Source organism: Squalius cephalus (assembly GCF_949319135.1).
Source record: "Squalius cephalus genome assembly, chromosome: 9".
NCBI classification, from domain to species: domain Eukaryota; kingdom Metazoa; phylum Chordata; class Actinopteri; order Cypriniformes; family Leuciscidae; genus Squalius; species Squalius cephalus.
In genome coordinates, this window is record NC_137130.1 from 35,599,811 (window position 1) to 35,619,418 (window position 19,608).

The window sequence follows — 19,608 nt, forward strand, 5'->3', positions numbered from 1 at the left end:
GAGACTATAATGAGAGAGAGAGAGAGAGAGAGAGGGACGCAGAGAGAGAGAGAGAGAGAGAGACGGGGACAGAGAGACACTGACTGGCAGAAATGGATAATTAGGACAGAAAGTTTCACTGCAGTTAGCGACACAGATCAAAGGAACAAGGACATTAAGTTCCATTGTAAAGTTTTTCCCCCCTAATTGCTCTTGGTCTTTTTAAACAGTGCTTACATTTAAGCTCTTGACACCTTGCTTTAACTGCACAAGGAACTTTGGCCTTCCAACGCTGTGTAAATGTCACAACGAGTCAGAATAAAGCCCATATACAATGCTATGTTGTATTCTATTATGGAATCTTATTTAAATTAGTTATCATTATGAGTATGTCCTTTTCTCAGGGCACTTTAGAAAACAGCATTATTCCAGTACATGAAAGGTCAGAAGCACTAATTCATAGTGGTGGTCCTAATTTTTTAATTAAGCAGATCGTACAAAAATGTATGATTGAGATTGCACAAATTCATACGAATTTGACACCAATTCGCTAAAATTAACGAATTTCTGAGAGAGTGTTGGAATCAGGGGTATTTAGTTAACTAAAAATAAAACCATAACAAATTTTCATTACTTGAAAAAAAAAAAAAAAAAGTTAACACACTGAAAAACAAAAAATAAGGCAGTCTATCACAATTAAAGACAACTGAAATACTAGTAAAGTATTTCACTAATGAAAATGAGTAAAGGCCGGGACACACCAAGCCGACGTCAAAGAACTAGCGGTGAAGAAAACAGACATTGTCGCCTCGTTCGACTGCGTCTCGGCCAAAAAACCGCGCTTGAACACACCAAATGGACTAAAGGTGACTCAACTAACACGTGCGTTCTGCGTCTGCGTGTAAGAAAATATCTATATCAGCAGGTCTCAATAGTCTATTTTCTTCATTCAAAAAGAGAAACCAAAAATAGGACTACAGATATACAACTGTAAACAAAGCAGCGCTTGCTTACCATTTAGAATATCAATCATGCTGATCACTTTCTTCATTCCAGTCGGCTCATGTTATTATGAAAATTTTGTGCAGAATTTTCATATGACGTAAAATTATAACAACCTTCTGTACTATCTTGACTTCTTTGCTCATTTTTATCACTTTCACTTTTATTCTCGTGCACTGACTCGTTCGCTAAGCTGAACAGCCAATCAGAGCTCTCTCTCTCTCACCGACGGCCAGACGCCAAAACCCAACGCCGTCCGACTAGAGCCAATAAAACACGCCGAAAAAATGAAGCCTATCGACGCTCAAAAACGGCCCGACGTTGCCTGACGACTGACCGTCGGCATGGTGTGTCCTGGCCTTAACAGGAAGTCTTTTGAACTTTAAAATTCAACTAAAGGCATCTAAAGATTGTTTTGCATTTAGCAATGCAGGGGGCTACAATGCTTTTTCTTTCCTCTACTTTCAATGTGTTTGATTTTCAAAGCTAACTACATGATATGAACATTATTTGCTTCTTAAAACAAGAGGCAAACGTTTTACCGATTTTACCCTGATAGGCAAATAAATTGCATACAAAAGTTGTAGTGAGATGCACATATACCTTATCACAACACAAATCTCAAACATGGTGATGATCAGCACAAGTTAATTCAGGAAAAATATGAACTGTGGACCATATGACAGCTAAACAAAAAACTAATAAAACTACAAAAACAGACAAGAAAATTATTACCCATTTCGGTAACACTTTATAATAACTGCACGCTATTAATCATTAGTTAAGCATTAGTAAACAGTTAATTCATCATTTATAAAGCATTAATACACATTAATAAGTAGTTTATAAATACATTTATAAATACTTTGTTCTTGTTTTTAAAGCATATATATAATGTGTTTAATAATTGTATTTTCATACTTTATTAATTATCAATTTATCATTTCTAAATGAAGTATAGCATTATTTACAAACCGGTTGTTTAGGAGTTGTCATTGATTCATAAGATCACTTTGAAAGTGTAAGTAAATGATTAATAAACTGTTTAAATACATATTATTATTCAGACATATAGTAATAGTTACTTAGTGTGTTAATACATGCTTTATTAACATGTATTTCTTCTGTAATTCATGGTTAATTCAGGTAGTTATAAAGCATTTAGTAGTGGTCAGTTAACTATTTTGTGAGCTCATCTAAAGTGAGGACATATTTATGCCTTGTAAAGCATTTACAAAGGAGATTTAAAGGCTGTTAAATATTTTTATGTTCTGTATCGCTGTGTGTGTTTGTTTCCCTTTTCTGTTTAGAAGATCAATGAGTCTTTAAATCTCCTTTGTAAACGCTTTACAAAGCATAACTAGTCCTCACTTTAGATGAGCTCACAAAATAGTTAACTGACCACTACTAAACGCTTTATAACTACCGAATCTACCACATTTACTTACACTTTCTAAGTGATCTTATTAATCAATGACAACACCTAGTTTGTAAATAATGGTAAATAATGTAACTGGTTTGTAAATAATTCTATACTTCATTTAAAAACTGATCATTAATAAAGTATGAAAATACAATTATACACATTATAGATGCTTATAAATCAAGAATAAAGCATTTATAGCTGTATTTATAAACTGCTTATTAATGTATATTATGCTTTATAAATGATGAATTAACTGTTTAGTAATGCTTAACTAATGATTAATAGCGTGCAGTTATTATAAAGTGTTACTACTTTGACTGAAACTAAAATGAAATGTTTTGGGGTTACAGGTGTCTGTTAAATATAATCTCTCTCTCTCTCTCTCTCTCTCTCTCTATATATATATATATATATATATATATGATTATATATATATATATATATATATATATATATATATATATATATGATTGATATTCAAAAATATTAATAAAAAACCTACAATATTATGTCAGTGATATACTAAAATAACATATGATACAGTTGTGATGACTCATGGCCGGCTCCTTCCAAATACAAGCCCCGAGCTTTAACCACTATGCCATACTACCTCAATAATGAATTATTATAGGGGTAAAAAAAAAAAAAAATTTTATCCCTTATGGAGGAAAATGGTACCTTAATCTATTTGTCTCCTACCTGACATTTGAGCTTTAGAAGTAGTCACCTTGAAAATCCAATTTATATTTATATTCACCACATGAATTTTTATATTCTTATTCATCACATGAAGATCACAAAGCCCTTCTCAAATCACTCGTGTTACATTTAAATGTGATGCGTTTATGAAGACAAGTGCGATGTCATTGACACCAATCCCCATTGTCAACCTAAACATCACTCTGTTCCTCAATAAAAACTATCATATGGCTTCAGGAACGGGAATGCACTGAAATACACAGGTTGTGTTAGCTTGATAATGTAGTCACTAGTATATATGGAACACGGCTGTGTGAACATCTCTAGTTTTATTATTATTGTGTTGCACAGAAGAGAGTCAGTCGTGTTTGGAATGATGCAATGATATCATTTTTATTTCTGGCGGCACTATTCTTTTAAAACACAGTAACAGTCAGTTTATCTGGTGGATATTACACTGAAGTTTATAATAGTGGTTCATATTCTGATTAAAACGACACTGCTACTTTTAAGTACCATCAAGAGCTCTGAAACAGAGAAGCAAACAGCTCCACTGATGAGCAAGAGTTATTCTGGTCAGTTAAATCATTGTCCTGTTGCCTATTATGGCTTTAAGACTCTGAATCATTACATTGTTTCAGCTAATACCCAATATTGAACCAGCAATCATTTTACCGAGGTCAAACTCAAAATCTATCCCTGTTTATCTGTTTGCAAATGACAGGCTCTTTCCTGCCAGCTCTGACTTGAACCAATTTAATTATGGCTCGTTAAGGTGCTGAGCGCTTAGCACAAGCCTATCGACAAGCGGGAAGGACACGCTAATTAAAGGCCATTTAAATGTTTATCCCGGAGCAGTAATGGAGAGACACTTATCATTTAAATGCTGTTTGGAGCATAACCCTCTCTCTCCCTATACAAGGACATGTGGGAATGAATCCCTGTGGAATTACTAATGCAGTGGGAGGACATGCTTGTCAAGTTCACGGTTAACGACACCTACATATTACAGACTTCATGATGTTCTGGACAATGAAAGGAAGTAAAAGAAAAACAATGCTGGTTACATGATTATCTGATGGCACTGTGCAATCCCTAGAAAACGCTGTTCTACCTTTCTTTCTGATCCAGACTGGTGAGGTGACTGCGCTCATAAACAGGTTTCTGCTTGTATAGGCTCAATGGGAGTGATTAAGCTTTGATTAATCAGTTCTTCTGTAGGTCAGGTAATCCTCAGTGTAACACATGTGATTACAGCATATATGATTTATTGATTTTTCGCATATTTTTCTCACACTTTTTATTGGAAATAATTAATCTCACTAATAAACAAGTTATATTGACAGCCCTCATGATAACACATCCATATCACAAAAGCACTGAGGATGTGTGTGTGCCTTGGAAAGGACTGTGATTGTATGTATAGTGATTATAATGTTAAAAGCAGAATAATTAATCTGAAGGCATCAGTCATGGCCTGAAACACACTAACATCCATTTGTTCTTCAAACAGTTTTTCCTGTGTCTAGAGGCTTAGTCAAGTAAATGTCAAGTAAAGTCACATTTATTATGTATTATCTTATATTTATAAAATACAGATTGTTTTAAAGGAGCTTTCAGTGATAAACAATGATTCAATGATGCAAACAGAATTCAAATCTGCTGTAAAAGTCAAGTCACCTTTATTTATATAGCATTTTTTTACAATACATATTGTTTCAAAGCAGCTTTACAGTGATAACTGGAAATTAATGCAACAAATAATGTTTTGGCTGTACAGCAGATCTAGAAGAAAGTCATTGTCCAGTTTAAAGTCCCCCTGTAGTCGATCATTTTATTGACTACAGATCTCGCTCAAGTACTGCGGAGCTAAACCATTTAGTGCTTTGTAAGTAATCAGCAATATTTTATGTATGCGATGTTTAATAGGGAGCCAGTGCAGTGTTGACAGAACCGGGCTAATATGGTCATACTTCCTGGTTCTGGTAAGAACTCGAGCTGCTGCATTTTGAACTAGCTGTAGTTTGTTTATTAAGCGTGCAGGGCAACCACCCATAAGAGCATTACAATAATCTAGCCTGAACTAACTTTTCTGCATTTGTCACTGAGAGCATATGTCGTAATTTAGATATAGTTTTAAGATGGAAAAATGTGGTTTTACAGATACTAAAAACGTGGCTTTCAAATGAAAGATTGGACGTCCTAACCAACGTCGAAGACTTGACAGAGAAGCCATCAAGTGTTAGACAGTATTCTAGGTTATTACGTGTTTGGTTTTTAGTCCAATAATTAGAAACTCTTTTTTTTTTTTCGAATTAAGAAGTAGGAAATTACTAGTCAACCATTTATATATATATATATCAGCTATGCATTCCATTAATTTTGTGAATTGTCTAAAAAGACAATAGTAAACAGTCCGTTGACATACAGACATTAAATACAATGTAATTTCAATATTATTAAAATGTATTACTTCTATATAATACAATAATCTATTAGAGAAAATGAAATAATTCTATTGTATGACAATATAAACAAGACAAAAATAAAAAGACCCAATCCACCAACTAAAATCATAAAACAAAAGGTATGCGTTGATGTTTGTCACTGATGTCAGGACAGTAAAATAACCTTTGCTTACCCGACACTTTCTTTCCAACCACACAAACACAATAAACAAGCTCCGACATCTCTATTTCATATTAGCCAAACTGAAATCAATGTGGCACATTTGTCTTTATTACTGAAATAAATAGCTTTTTCATTATGCTGTGATCTCTCCCTCTCTCTCTCTGCTTCTGTTGCCATTACTTAAGGGCTCTCCTTGGGCCTGAGAGGCCTCTATCCCAATGTCATTCATTTGCCACCAGCAGTAACAAGCCTCTAACAGTTTAGAGACAGACCGTAAGCAGCCATTTCCTCTCGTGAAGGGAGGAGAGATTGAGGAGAAGCGAGCGAGAAATCGAGAGGAGGAAGGGAGATGATCGAGCAGCTAAAATGAGGAGAGGCCACCACAAAAGAAAACTGGGAGGATGTATATTTGCATTTTCTGTGGCTCAGCCAGCCTGCGTCCGCCTGTAAGCGCGTGTGTGTGTGTGTGATTCATGGGCCTGACAGATGCCGGGTGCAGCTGGCTCTGTCCTTGATCGGCCCTGTAGACCGGACAGCGCTGTCATTCACCATTGCCCAAATTATCTCTGTATTGACTGCACAACCCTCTGTGACAGCAACGTAATGGCTAATTACCCAGGATACTTTCAAACCCAGACCGAAACAGAGTGAGTGAGCGAGTTTCTGTTTCTCAGTCAGGAAATAAATCTTCAATGTTAGGAAAGCGAAAGGATTTAAAGAAAAATTGAGCATTATGCTGTGATATTTGAATGAGCTCTTCGCTGACCATCTGATGCACATTGCACAGAAAGATAGCAAGAGTCGGTGAAAATCACAGGTTTCAATCAGATTGCCTGGGTATGGTTTTTTTTTTGGCTATGGGAAAGTCATGTGTATACCAGTAATAACAAATCGCGGATTTTTCCTATACTTCCGCGTACATGGCTTTCGCGTGACACAAATTTCTTCACCAGAATAGTACGTGCTTATTCAGATTTTTTGTGTTGTTTCACAGTAGAAAACCAAACTGAAGACACAGAACAACATCAAAATACTGGACACAACAACAGACGCTCACATTGACAAGCGCGTGTGTGATGGGGTAATGAGATGAGGTAATATAATTAGCATAATTAGATTAATAACAACATTTATTCAAAATATATTTTCTCACAAAAAGTAAAAAAGAAATAACAGTAAAAATATGGTAGCAACATTTTCGGTTTTAAGGATTGAACTTTGGGAATTTTGGGAATGCCAATTTTCAGTCTTTCCTGTAAATTGCAAGATGACTTGTCCTCTTTCACTTTAAAAAAATGGTAAATTTAACAGTATTTTACTGTAAAATTACATAATTACAAATGCGTCATTAGATACATTAGCATATTGTAAGGAAACGTACAGTTAACCAACTGACAGGTTTTTACTGTAGCACAACCTAAAATATATATATAAATTAATATGCAACTTTACAGTCTGTTATTGGTAACATCAGTTTCAGATGTAATAACCCTGAAATGTCATGAAATGAAGAGCAACACTGTTGACCCGGTCTCATGCTGATTATAAAGTGAACTGTTAACTCCTGCAGATACTAGAAAAGTCAAACATATAGATGATTTGTCTGTCGTGTAGCAGTCAAGAGCTCAGCTACAAGGTCCCAACAATGACGTCTGACCACTTTAACACACCAGTTTGCAGTTCTCACAGATGTGAAAAATAAAATCTCTACTAGTCAAGAAAATAAATCTAAAGTTTCTAAGCATACGGAGCTTCTCTCCAATGCACAGGACAGATGACTGTCAGGAAAAGACCCGACTTAAAAAGTAAAACGGCTCCAAATATCCAGAAAGAGACACAGAGAGAGAGGGGAAGAGGGAGAGGAAGAAGGTGAGGGAATAGAGGGTACTAAATCCCTCTCTGACTGTTAGGGAAGATGATGAGATCCCGAGAGGATGGACAGAGCGCAGAGAGAGAGAGAGAAAGAGGCAGAGAGCGAAGGAGCAGGCTTTCTCACACAAAAGAAGAGCCAGGCATTCGCCACAGTCTGTCCTGGCCTGCCATTAGCAGCTCTCCAGCACTAATTACACACACAAGAAGACCAGAGCCACCTCTGCCCCGAACCAACACACACACTTCACACTTCACCATACTCATAACTTCCTGCAGTTAGGCTACTGCGAAGATGCCCTTTAAAAGCACTTTAATATAGCCTACTAACAAGAACAAGCTTGTTATATTGAGTGGACAATTATCTTTTTAAGACTATCCAATGATATATTTGATCATTTAATCCAAGCTGTATTTTTTTTTTTTTTTTTTTTTTTTTGGCACAAAAAAGAGGGTTTTTGAATGAATGCATTTGAATTTAATGAGCAGTAAATGAGAACTGATAAATCTAAATTAAATACAACTAGAAAACACAGAAAAACACTAATTTATATAACTGGGTCAATGTGACGAACAGCAGTATTTACCAAAATATGTTGCTGTAATAAAAGCACAAGAACAGTGCTGTGTGAAATATATAAAACGGCTGAAGATGGCAAAGCTATTCTGAGGTTAAGTTTTAACCACTGATCTATATAAATGATTGGATTGCTCATGTCATAAAAAGTGAAGCCACCATATTGATATTCTATTGAATTACTAGGAAATCATCTGATTTTAATGAGAAAACATTACACATAGTCAGTGTTTTATATCTGAAGTCTCCCAGTACATTATTACAACCCAGACATCCTAAACATTTCAAAGGGAATTTGTTTAAAGTCGTGAATTTCCCCTGCTTATTAAAAGTTACATTCATCTCATTACAGTAGCCAATATCTGACCAGCTGATCAACATTTATATTACAAATATCACAATGATTCTTCTGAAATCTGAATACAGATGCTTTGTAAGGCATGCGATTATACAACTTAATTCGCCATGTACAGTTATTCACTGTGGTTATGTAATTATATTGCGTTACATAATAATCATTTTTAATTCGTAAAGTCATTTTAAATGATTCAATAGTGTTTTTCATTAACAGCATGTTTTTCGCAGCAGTAAACATTGGTTAAACGTTGGTTAAATGAATAATTAGCTCAACAATATATACAAATAATAACACTTAATTCAAATGTCATGCTAAAAAGCCATAGAATTTTAGCTAATCAGTGGCTTTTTAACGGTTCCCAAGATCTCCAAGAATACAGCTGGTCAACAAAAAGACATCAGGGAATAATATACATGCTTCACAACTTATTCAGAGAAATGACTCTGACTGCGTTTATGCGTGACACTATTTATATGCGACTGATATGCTGCAAATCAGGTGATTTTAGGTCAATGTTTAGACTGTCAGTCAATGATGCCCTGGCTGCATCCGAAATCACATACTTCCCTATACTATATAGTAGCTGAAAAACAGTGTGTGACAAGAGTATGTCTGAATTCACAGTACTCAGAAGGCAAAAAATCCCCGGATGACCTATGACCTCCGGTGAGATTCTGAAGTGGGCATATGATGGACACTTTACTGTCCCATGAGGCCACGGGAGAGGAGATATATATGGAGATGAAGCAAAGCAACTGACGCTGGTGGGTCACATGATAAAGACAACATGGAGGATGTAGTGCATCCAGATTGCATTACTACACTTATTCATACTAAATACAACATACTTTTTAGTGGTTGTGAGGTAATTACTCATTCAAAATAATAGCTACTCAAGAGAGTATGTGATTTCAGACGCAGCCCTATAGGGAATCGTAAGACGGCCTCTCGAACGCTTCCGGTGGCTGGCAGGTTAGAACAACCCAGTCATTATATAGATCAGGGGTTTTAACTGAAGTTAAGGCTGTAACAAGGTATAATGGGTGGACGCGGACACCATTGACCAAAGCTTGACCACCCCTTTGGCCTCCATGATAACAATGACCATTTCTGTCTCTTATTTTCTTGACAAGAATTGAGTTTATTTAGAGTATGACTAAAACATAATGCTACAGTATAGGTCACAAAATGTGCATTTGTCCCATGCATTTGAATAAAAAATAAAATAAAAAATTTAGACGACATCTTGCATTAGTTGGTACACTGAAAAAAAAGTTAATGTACAAACAATTTTCACTCAAAAATTGCTAATAAATTTCACAAATAATCAGTGGCGGCTCGTCAGGGGAGGCAAAGCCTACCCAAAATTTTGAGGTGGAAAATGGGAGAGGGACGATTTAATGTTAAAAAAATTCCAGGCTATTCATTTCATTTCATGTCTGAGAATGTGAAATTCTTGTCTGCAATTTCACAATTGTAACACCCTAAAATGGTTAGAGTATTGAGAGAGAAAAAATACAGCCTCCCTTGGTATATCAACCAATCATCGCAGAGACGTACATTTCACAATATTAGTTTGAATTGCTCCCGCTGATAATGTGCCAACTACCTTAATTATGGGGAGTAGATACTGTGAATATTTGATCGCCAACAAATTTACCAAGATACCATTGAACCGCAGCTACAAATGAAAAATGAAGGAAGACCCCACGCCACGCCAGAGTCGGCCATAGACAGCAGTCAGCTTCACTAAACGGCCCAACATGCTCTTTTAACACGGACGTCTAAAAGCACAGAAGGATGGATTTTCTTTTGGAAGTTATAGGATGGAGATCAGGCTTTATGAGGGTGTTGGGAACCAGAGCTGACGGAGAGCAAGCTGAACTTCAGCTTTGTTTTAGTGTGAGCTTCCTTTCTATGAATATGTCTGAAGGTGAGGAACGTGACAAAAATGATCAAATTCATTCAGTAGGCTTGATCTATTACACCACTATATCAATTAAATAAAACTACATACAGTATATTTACAAAAGATCATGTAGTCTCAGTCTCAGATGACACTATTTATAAACTGTCCGATGGACAATTCATAGAAATGGCAAGATATTTTTCTATGTGAATATATGTTACATTGTAATTTATTCCTGTGATCAAAGCTGAATTTTCAGCATCATTACTCCAGTCTTCAGTGTCACATGATCCTTCAGAAATCATTCTGATTTGATGACAGTTGTGCAGCTTATTGTGGAAACTGGGATACTTTTTTTTTGTAGTTCTTTGATGAATAGAAAGTTCTAATAAATCCATATTTTCCTAATATCCTAATAAACATATTTAGAAATAAAAATGTGATTTAGTCTACTTATAAACCCCTTTCATTAAAACGAAATCCCTAAAAGAGTTCAATTATATTATTATAGTATAATCCTGAATGACAATTCATGTGTGTGTGTGTGTGTGTGTGTGTGTGTGTGTGTGTGTGTGTGTGTGTGTGTGTGTGTGTGTGTGTGTGTGTGTGTGTGTGTGTGAGAGAGAGAGAAAGGGTGTGTGTGTTTGGGGGCTGAACTCTGTCTGCAGGGACACTTGTCTCTGTTGAGTGCTGTCACAGAAACAGCTCCTCGGATGTGTCATGATTGCACTAATTACTGAGAGTCAGTGAAAGCTTTGACAAGGACGACCACAACACAACACACATACACACGTGCGCACACACACATGCGCACACACACGCACACACACAATGGATTATCACTGCTTTAACCAACGATGCCAAGAAGAAATTGACAAAATGTGAGAATGTTATTCTGTACAATACTTTGGGATTAAAACAAACATAAATCACCTTTATTGTAATGTGATTAGCACTTAAATTTGAGTTTAACATTACCAGCCAACTGGCAAATAACTCAAATAATTAATCTGGTCAAAGCTGACAGTAAAGACATTTATAATGTTACAATAGATTTCTGTTTCAAATAAATGCTGTTCAATTGAAATTGTAATCAAAGAATACCGAAAAAAAGTATCATGGTTTTAACAAAATTATTAAGCAGCACAGCTGTTTTCTATGTGAAAATGTAAAGATACAAAAGTTTGCTATTACATTTTAAAATTTGATTTATTCCTACTATGGCAAAGCTGAAATTTCAGCAGCCATTTCTGGCATATTTCCATACATGAGAAAATTGCAATTTAACATAAACTTTGTCTTGAATATATTTATATAGAAAATAAAATATTCTTCAGGTTGATCGCTGCAAACCAAACTTGGGGACAGATGCACTTAAAAATGTGTTTCTACATTTTTCTACATAAGCATCTTGAACGGCAGCCTGTGAAGGGACCGGTTCAGGACACGCAGGTCCAAGATTGGTCGTAGTCCACCACCTTTCTTGGGTACAGTGAAGTACGGGCTGTAGAAGCCATAACCTCCGCCAGCAGGACTGCGATCTCTGCCTGGGGCATTGTCTACCAGAACACGGGTGATCTGGGGGGCGCCGGGCGAACTGAATCGCATAGCCGAGTCTGATGGTACGGATGAGCCAGCGAGACGGGCTGGGAAGCGCTAGCCAGGCTCACAGACATCGTGCAAGCGGGACAGATGTAGGGACCTGACTCGGACGGCACAGCGACCCAAAGTGGGGTCTGAGAGTGTGGTGCAACACGTACCTGCATCCGTCGAGGGGCAGCATGAGTGTGTGCGGAGGCCTCTTGAGGCCTCTTGTGGGTGAGCGGAACAAAAAGATTCTCCGCTCCACCCGGGGGAAGGAGCGGTGCCGTTCACCGTCTCCTGAAGAGCAGTCTGATCCACCTCCGGGTCGCCCGTCTCAGGGTCGATTGCACCAGCGCTTGCCAGCGTCCTGGACTGGCAGGGTCGACTTCCTACGGCTGGCTCCACGCTGTGGCCTGGGTGATGGCTGCTGCTGAGGCTTAGCGGGAGCGGAGGACGCGGAGACGGGTGGAGGCAGCAGGTCCACCGGGGCAGAATGTGCTGGATGGTCTACGTCTGCTTCTGGGCAGCCGAGACCTGTTGGGCGAAGCTCTTGACTGTGTCGCCGAATATCCCAACCTGGAACCGATATTTATCGGTCTCCCTCAAGTCCACCATGTTGAGCCAAAGGTGTTGCTCCTGGACCTCGCCTGACCAACTGAACGTGCGGTTTCCTTCGTCGCACGGAGGAGCTCTGGGTCACAACCACCCTCGTGCATGTCCATGAGTGCCTGGGCCTGGTGGACCTGCAGGAGCGCCATAGCATGGAGGGCGGAAGCAGCTTGTCCACAGGCTCTGTAAGCCTTAGACCGGATGTAAACTTACAGGCCCTGGACGGGAGGTGTGGATTACCTCCGGCACGCTCCACCGGTGGGATATCCTCATACGCCATCGAGGGAGGAGCCACTAGGAGAGCTTCTGGCGCTATACGGCACCGTCCACGTCCTAGTGAGCTCCTCATGCATCTCTGGGAAGAATGGCACCAAATCGGAGAAACCAATCGTCCAACCGAGGTGGTTCGGGACAATGTGGAGGGTTCAACACAAGCCCGACCTTCTTGGTGGCCAGGGAAAGTCCGAAAGCCGAAAAGTCAGAAGGGTCCCAACGCTACAATCCCCGAAGGGGGTAACGCAGCCGAGTCCTCATCTACAGAGGACTGGAGCTCCCCTCTGATGCTGCGACCGACATCTGATCATCAGCTGAGGCCCCAAAGGAAACGACTGCTCGTCCATGTGCAGGACCAGCGCGCTCCTCTGGAGGCTCCACCGGCTGCTGTGGTTGTGAGGCGTGAGGGGCCCATGGAGGTTAACTCAGCGGGGAAGCCCTCACGGTAATCCTCAAATCACCCTGGCTAAGCGCCGAAGTAGCCTTATTCTGGGGACCAGAATAAGCACTAGATCGGGCATAGGCGAGGGGACTGCACCTCCCTTTAGGTAAGCAAGTCTCGATCTAAGCACAGCAATAGTCATGTTCCCACAGTGAGAACATGAGCTATTCACAAAAGCAGCCTCATCGTGCTGAACGCCCAAACACGAGGTAACTATTGTGGCCATCTGCTGGCGCCAGGGAACGACCGCACCCAGAAACACACAGGCGGAATGACATCCTGAAAAGGACAGTGTCACGCCTGTGTTGCTCTTTTGTGAAGAAGTAACTCATTTTTAAAACTCTCACACAGTCACCCAGGGAATGGCCGCTGTGTAGAGCAGTGATAGTGCAGACCGCTGTACACTCTCACGGGGAACGCCCACCGAACCAACACACAAATGCTCTTTACTGTGATAACAGCAGTTTGTCTGAGCTATAATGCTAGCGGCCACTCGCTGATCGCGCCGTCACACCAACACTGACCTGGAGAGAAAGAAGAGTCTTCAACGTAGCTTTGACAGTCTGTTGTATTCAGAGACAAAGCTCGGCTCCAAAGTGAAAGACGAAAGGTGAGTGCATCCGCTTCCGTGTGTATACCCGCGCTGCGGGGCGGGGCGCCAGATGCAAATCTCGCACGCCAATGTGCATTGGTTCGTTCTGTAGATAGATGATAGGGCTTCCTGGAGTGATCCCAATTACGTCGGCACGTCAAACGTGAGCGACTGAAAGGGAACAGCTATTTTGAATTGTAATAATATTTTATTAAGAGTTTTTGATCAAATAAATGCAGCCTTAGTGAAAATAAGAGACTTCTTTAAAAAAAAAAAAAGAAGAAAAAATCTTACCAATCCCAATCTTTTAAACTATAGTGTAAAGTGTAAAGTATTTTTTCTTTCAAATTAGAGTTTCATTTGTCGTGTATAAATTATTTGACCAAAACAGCTAAAAAAAAAAAATACTGTTTGTTTATTCTTATGATAAACAATATTAAAGCATTTTCTATGCTTTATTATGCATAATATTGTAATAATTTTACAAGTTCCATTCCTATGCCAATACTTTTTTTGTTTATTCAAATGTGGCCAAACTCTATCTCTCTTAAACTTGTTGGTCTTGTGTTTATCGGTTGATCTTCAAACATTCGTACCCCAGCATTAGTGGCTCTCAAATAACAAGGCCAAGAGCCTAAACATTTCCATCTGTTTATGAAAACAGCCGCTCAGAAACCCATCGAGGGGTCGAAGAAAATCAGAGGACGTGCTGTTCAATCCGATGAGAGGTGACAGTTTACATCTCCGCCCACAATTAACACATCTCTCCCTCCCTCTCTCTCTCCCTCTCTCTCTCTCTCTCCCTCTCCCTGGCTGTGATAATGCCTGTTGTCAGCTGTGTTTAGCAGGCCAGATCAGTGTGAGCGCTGGGCTGCTGCAGTCACTGACAGATTGAAGGTTCAGCACTGGGTCTATCATGACAGATGGAAACTGGCATCAATGTTCAGAGCGCGCCAATCACAGGGGACCTGCTCCCCTCATTCGTCAGGCCTCCGTTCTGAACCCTCCCCCCACTTCTGACGGGACAGATCTGTGTGTGTGTGCGAGATGGCATTGTTAACCAGTGCATCTGTGAGACTGAGAGAGAGAGAGAGAGAGAGAGAGAGAGAGAGGTTGGCTGGTCACTGCTGCAATGCCAGTGTTTGATTTGATAGCAGCTCCGCTCCTGGGAATAACCGCAAAACTTTCAAACATTCAGAACAGAGGGAAGACCCCAGAGGAGTGACAGAGAGAGCGAGAGAGGGACATGATGGACAGTTTCACCCCTCCTTCTCTGACTATCTTCCACTGATCCACTAATACTATGCTAATTACCCACTCCAAACACTGCTGTTCACTCACACACGGCACGAGGAAGAGTTTAGGCTTGGATATTTCTGCTTATTGCACGACTCTCTGGAATTCTTGGGATTCTGATCATTAATGGAGAAATTAACCCCATCCAACTATTTAAATCTAAATAATGTCTGAAAATGGTGTTGCTCTTTCACAGCCCAGTCACACTTTTTAGTAACACTTTCTATGAAGCCTGTATTTATAATGCATTATAAGGGTATTTATTAATACCCTTTATTAATGTATTATTATTTATTTATAAGACATTTTATTGCATGCATTTAATAATGCAACACCCAGTGCAACACAGGTCTATTAAACAATATTAACAGATACAAGTTTTGATTTTATTTTAATAACGTATTAGTGCATGTTGAAATTAACATTAAATAAGACTAACAAATGCTTTAGACGTATTGTTCATTCTTAGTTCGTGTTTACAAATGAAACCTTATTGTAAAGTGTTACAAAAAAGTAATACATTGTATATTTCTTAAAATATAGTTCTTAAAACATGATGCTTTGATGACCTATTTGTGGTTTAAACTTTTATGACAATTTATAACACTCAATGAACAACATGTTATATCCACCTAAATTATAATGGATTATAGTTCCCATTATGCATGCATTATAAAGCAATACGAATAGCCTTATAATGCTTTATAAATACAGGCATCATAGAAAGTGTTACCCAAATATTTACATAAATAATTACAGAGTAATTATAATTAACGACATGTACATGTAATGTTTTTTGGAGTAGCTTGTAATTACATATAGTTCTAGTTATTATATAGTAATTATATAGTAATTAAATGTATGAATGTGTCATATCTGTTACATTTCAACTGTAAAATAAAACCTTGGCTCAAAAAGTATCATGCTTTAAATGAAGATGGATATTCAGATCATTTAGTTTGACTCACAGAATCACATTCTGGGGTCACCGCAATACGACTTAAAGGCCTTTTTACTATTAACAACTAACAATGGTGTGTTTCTGTTTACAATTATAAACAGAGCTGAACTTACACAAAATCACTGTGATTACAAGAAGCAGAAGTGTGTGTGTGTGTGTGTGTGTGTGTGTGTGGTTCAGGTAAACCCTATGTTGTGGGGAAGTTTCTGGTCAGAAAGTTTTGTGTGATGGGTAGGGTTAGTGTGTGTGTGTGTGTGTGTGTGTGTGTGTGTGTGTGTGATGAGCAGGTTTAGGGGTCAGGTTAGTGTGTGTGTGTGTGTGTGTGTGTGTGTGTGATGGGTAGTTTTAGGGGTGGGGTTAGTGTGTGTGTGTGTGTGTGTGTGTGATGGGCAGGTTTAGGGGTCGGGTTAGTGTGTGTGTGTGTGTGTGTGTGTGTGATGGGCAGGTTTAGGGGTCGGGTTAGTGTGTGTGTGTGTGTGTGTGTGTGTGTGTGATGGGCAGGTTTAGGGGTCGGGTTAGTGTGTGTGTGTGTGTGTGTGTGTGTGATGGGTAGTTTTAGGGGTCGGGTTAGTGTGTGTGTGTGTGTGTGTGTGTGCGTGTGATGGGTAGGTTTAGGGGTCGGGTTAGTGTGTGTGTGTGTGTGTGTGTGTGTGTGTGTGATGGGCAGGTTTAGGGGTCGGGTTAGTGTGTGTGTGTGTGTGTGTGTGTGTGATGGGCAGGTTTAGGGGTCGGGTTAGTGTGTGTGTGTGATGGGCAGGTTTAGGGGTTGGGTTAGTGTGTGTGTGTGTGTGTGATGGGTAGGTTTAGGGGTCGGGTTAGTGTGTGTGTGTGTGTGTGTGTGTGTGTGTGTGTGTGTGTGTGTGATGGGTAGGTTTAGGGGTCGGGTTAGTGTGTGTGTGTGTGTGTGTGTGTGTGATGGGCAGGTTTAGGGGTCGGGTTAGTGTATGTGTGTGATGGGCAGGTTTAGGGGTCGGGTTAGTGTGTGTGTGTGTGTGTGTGTGTGATGGGCAGGTTTAGGGGTCGGGTTAGTGTGTGTGTGTGATGGGCAGGTTTAGGGGTCGGGTTAGTGTGTGTGTGTGATGGGCAGGTTTAGGGGTCGGGTTAGTGTGTGTGTGTATGTGTGTGTGTGTGTGATGGGTAGGTTTAGGGGTCGGGTTAGTGTAAAGGGAGAGAATATACAGTTTGTACAGTATAAAAATCATTATGTCTATGGAAAGTCCCTATAAAACATGAAAACACAACGTGTGTATATGTGTGCGTGTGTGTGCATATTTTAAAGAACATATTTTTGATTCAGGATGGTGTTTGAGAGTATGTTCTGTTTTAGGCATGACTAGTTATCAGGAACCCTGACCACAGAGAACACACACACACACACACACACACACACACACACACACGCATGCACACGCACACACACACACACACACACACACACACACACACACACACACACACACACACACACACACACACACACACACACACACACACACACACACACACACACACACACACACACACACACACACACACACACACACAGCTACAAGAGCCTATAGTTTGATCTTTTTCATTCTTTATCTAACCACAGCTTGTAATATTGGTAATTTTGCTCGATGCACAAAAGAATACGTTTATTTTCACCTACAAGGATTATGTGGTAACGCATCACTAAAGGTTCATTTATGGGGAAGTGTTAAAACAACAAACTCTTTTAAATTCTCTGGAGTGACTTCATCACTGTTACGTCTCTTCAGAAGCTGATGTCACTTCCTGGTGCGGTTATTACTGCATTAGTGATTCAGGGATGTTTCCAGATCATTAAAGTAATATATAAATAATATGTAAAACTTACATTAAGAACATTGTTATCTATAAAGTTCACAGTATAAATCTGAAATATATATATATATATATAATGTATATATTATATATGTAGTAATTATATAAAAAAAAATAAAAACATGAACTAGTTTTATTGTATGCTATAGTATAATAGTCATGTTATTTACAATATAAATATTAGGGATTCAAATAGTATATATTTTAAATCATATAACTATATATATATACACACACAAAGTATATAGTGTCCTATTTTATCAGAACTAAGTTATAATCCAACTGAATCTTGATTAAAGTTCTAATAATTAGAATATAATGTTACAAGAATATAATGTCTAATTATAAAGTTCTAATAATTAGAATATAATGTTACAAGAAAATAATGTCTAATTATAAAGATCTAATAATTAGAATATAATGTACTGTATATGTAAATATAATGTAAAACCATATTTTGCAATTTTAAAAACATTTAACATTTACATACCACAAAAATATTAGTACAGTAATAAAAATTAAACAACAATAAAACAAACATTTCAATCTTTTTTTTTTTAAATTGCATGAGAAAAAAATGCATTACTGTGTCTGACATTTTTGTTCATGTGTGTTTTGTAAATAGGATTTTTTTCTTGTTATACTGAATTTCAACATATTTCTTCTACACAATAACAAAGTTTGCAGGGTTTGTTATGTAGAGGAAATGTCGGTGGTTGCAGACGTCTCCACGAGACCTGTGAAGAAAAGCCAGCAGCCGCAGGGAGAGAGACAGAGTGAGACGCAGCCGACGTTTCCAGTTCAGAAGAGTGCGCTGCGTCCCCTGAGAGTCTGTCTCATCTCTATGATGGCCAATAATAGCCCATTGTAGTCAAACGCTCCTTTTCCTCCTCACGACAGAATGAGGACGCCTTATTTACAGAGGATGGGACAGAGCTCGCAGAACAGCCCCTCTCCCACACCGAAAAACTGCTGACAGAGAGAGAGAGAGACATGAGCGCTTTCCCAGGAAAATCTTGGCTTTCTCCTTCAAGGAGATGTTGCACATCTTTATATTTATAGTTGTGTTCAGGAACACTGGGACCGATGACAGTGTGGATCAAGCCGGACGGCTGCTTGTTCTACTTCTGAATATATATATATATATATATATAATATTTATATACTTTATATTAGGTGTTTTTGACTACTACTCTATGCACTTACATCAATAATAATTGTTAGGTTCAGTGTGTGAACAAAGCACTTGAGCTGATGTTGAGGTGAGACAGGAGAGGTTAGCACAGGTTTGGTGTGTGTATCGGTTTAAGGGTTAACAGGGAAGAGAAAGTGGTAACAATTTATTTTACAATGTCATGCAACTAACCCTAAATCAAACCAAACCCTAACCCTATAGTATATAGATGAAGTTACTTAAAATGATTAAAACTCATCTTTGATCATCAAAATGACATATTTAAAAAATGTTCATGTATTAAAATAGCTTGAATGTAACTACACACTACATGGTTCTCTGAATATGCAAATGAGCCCCGCCTCCACTCACTCACACCAGC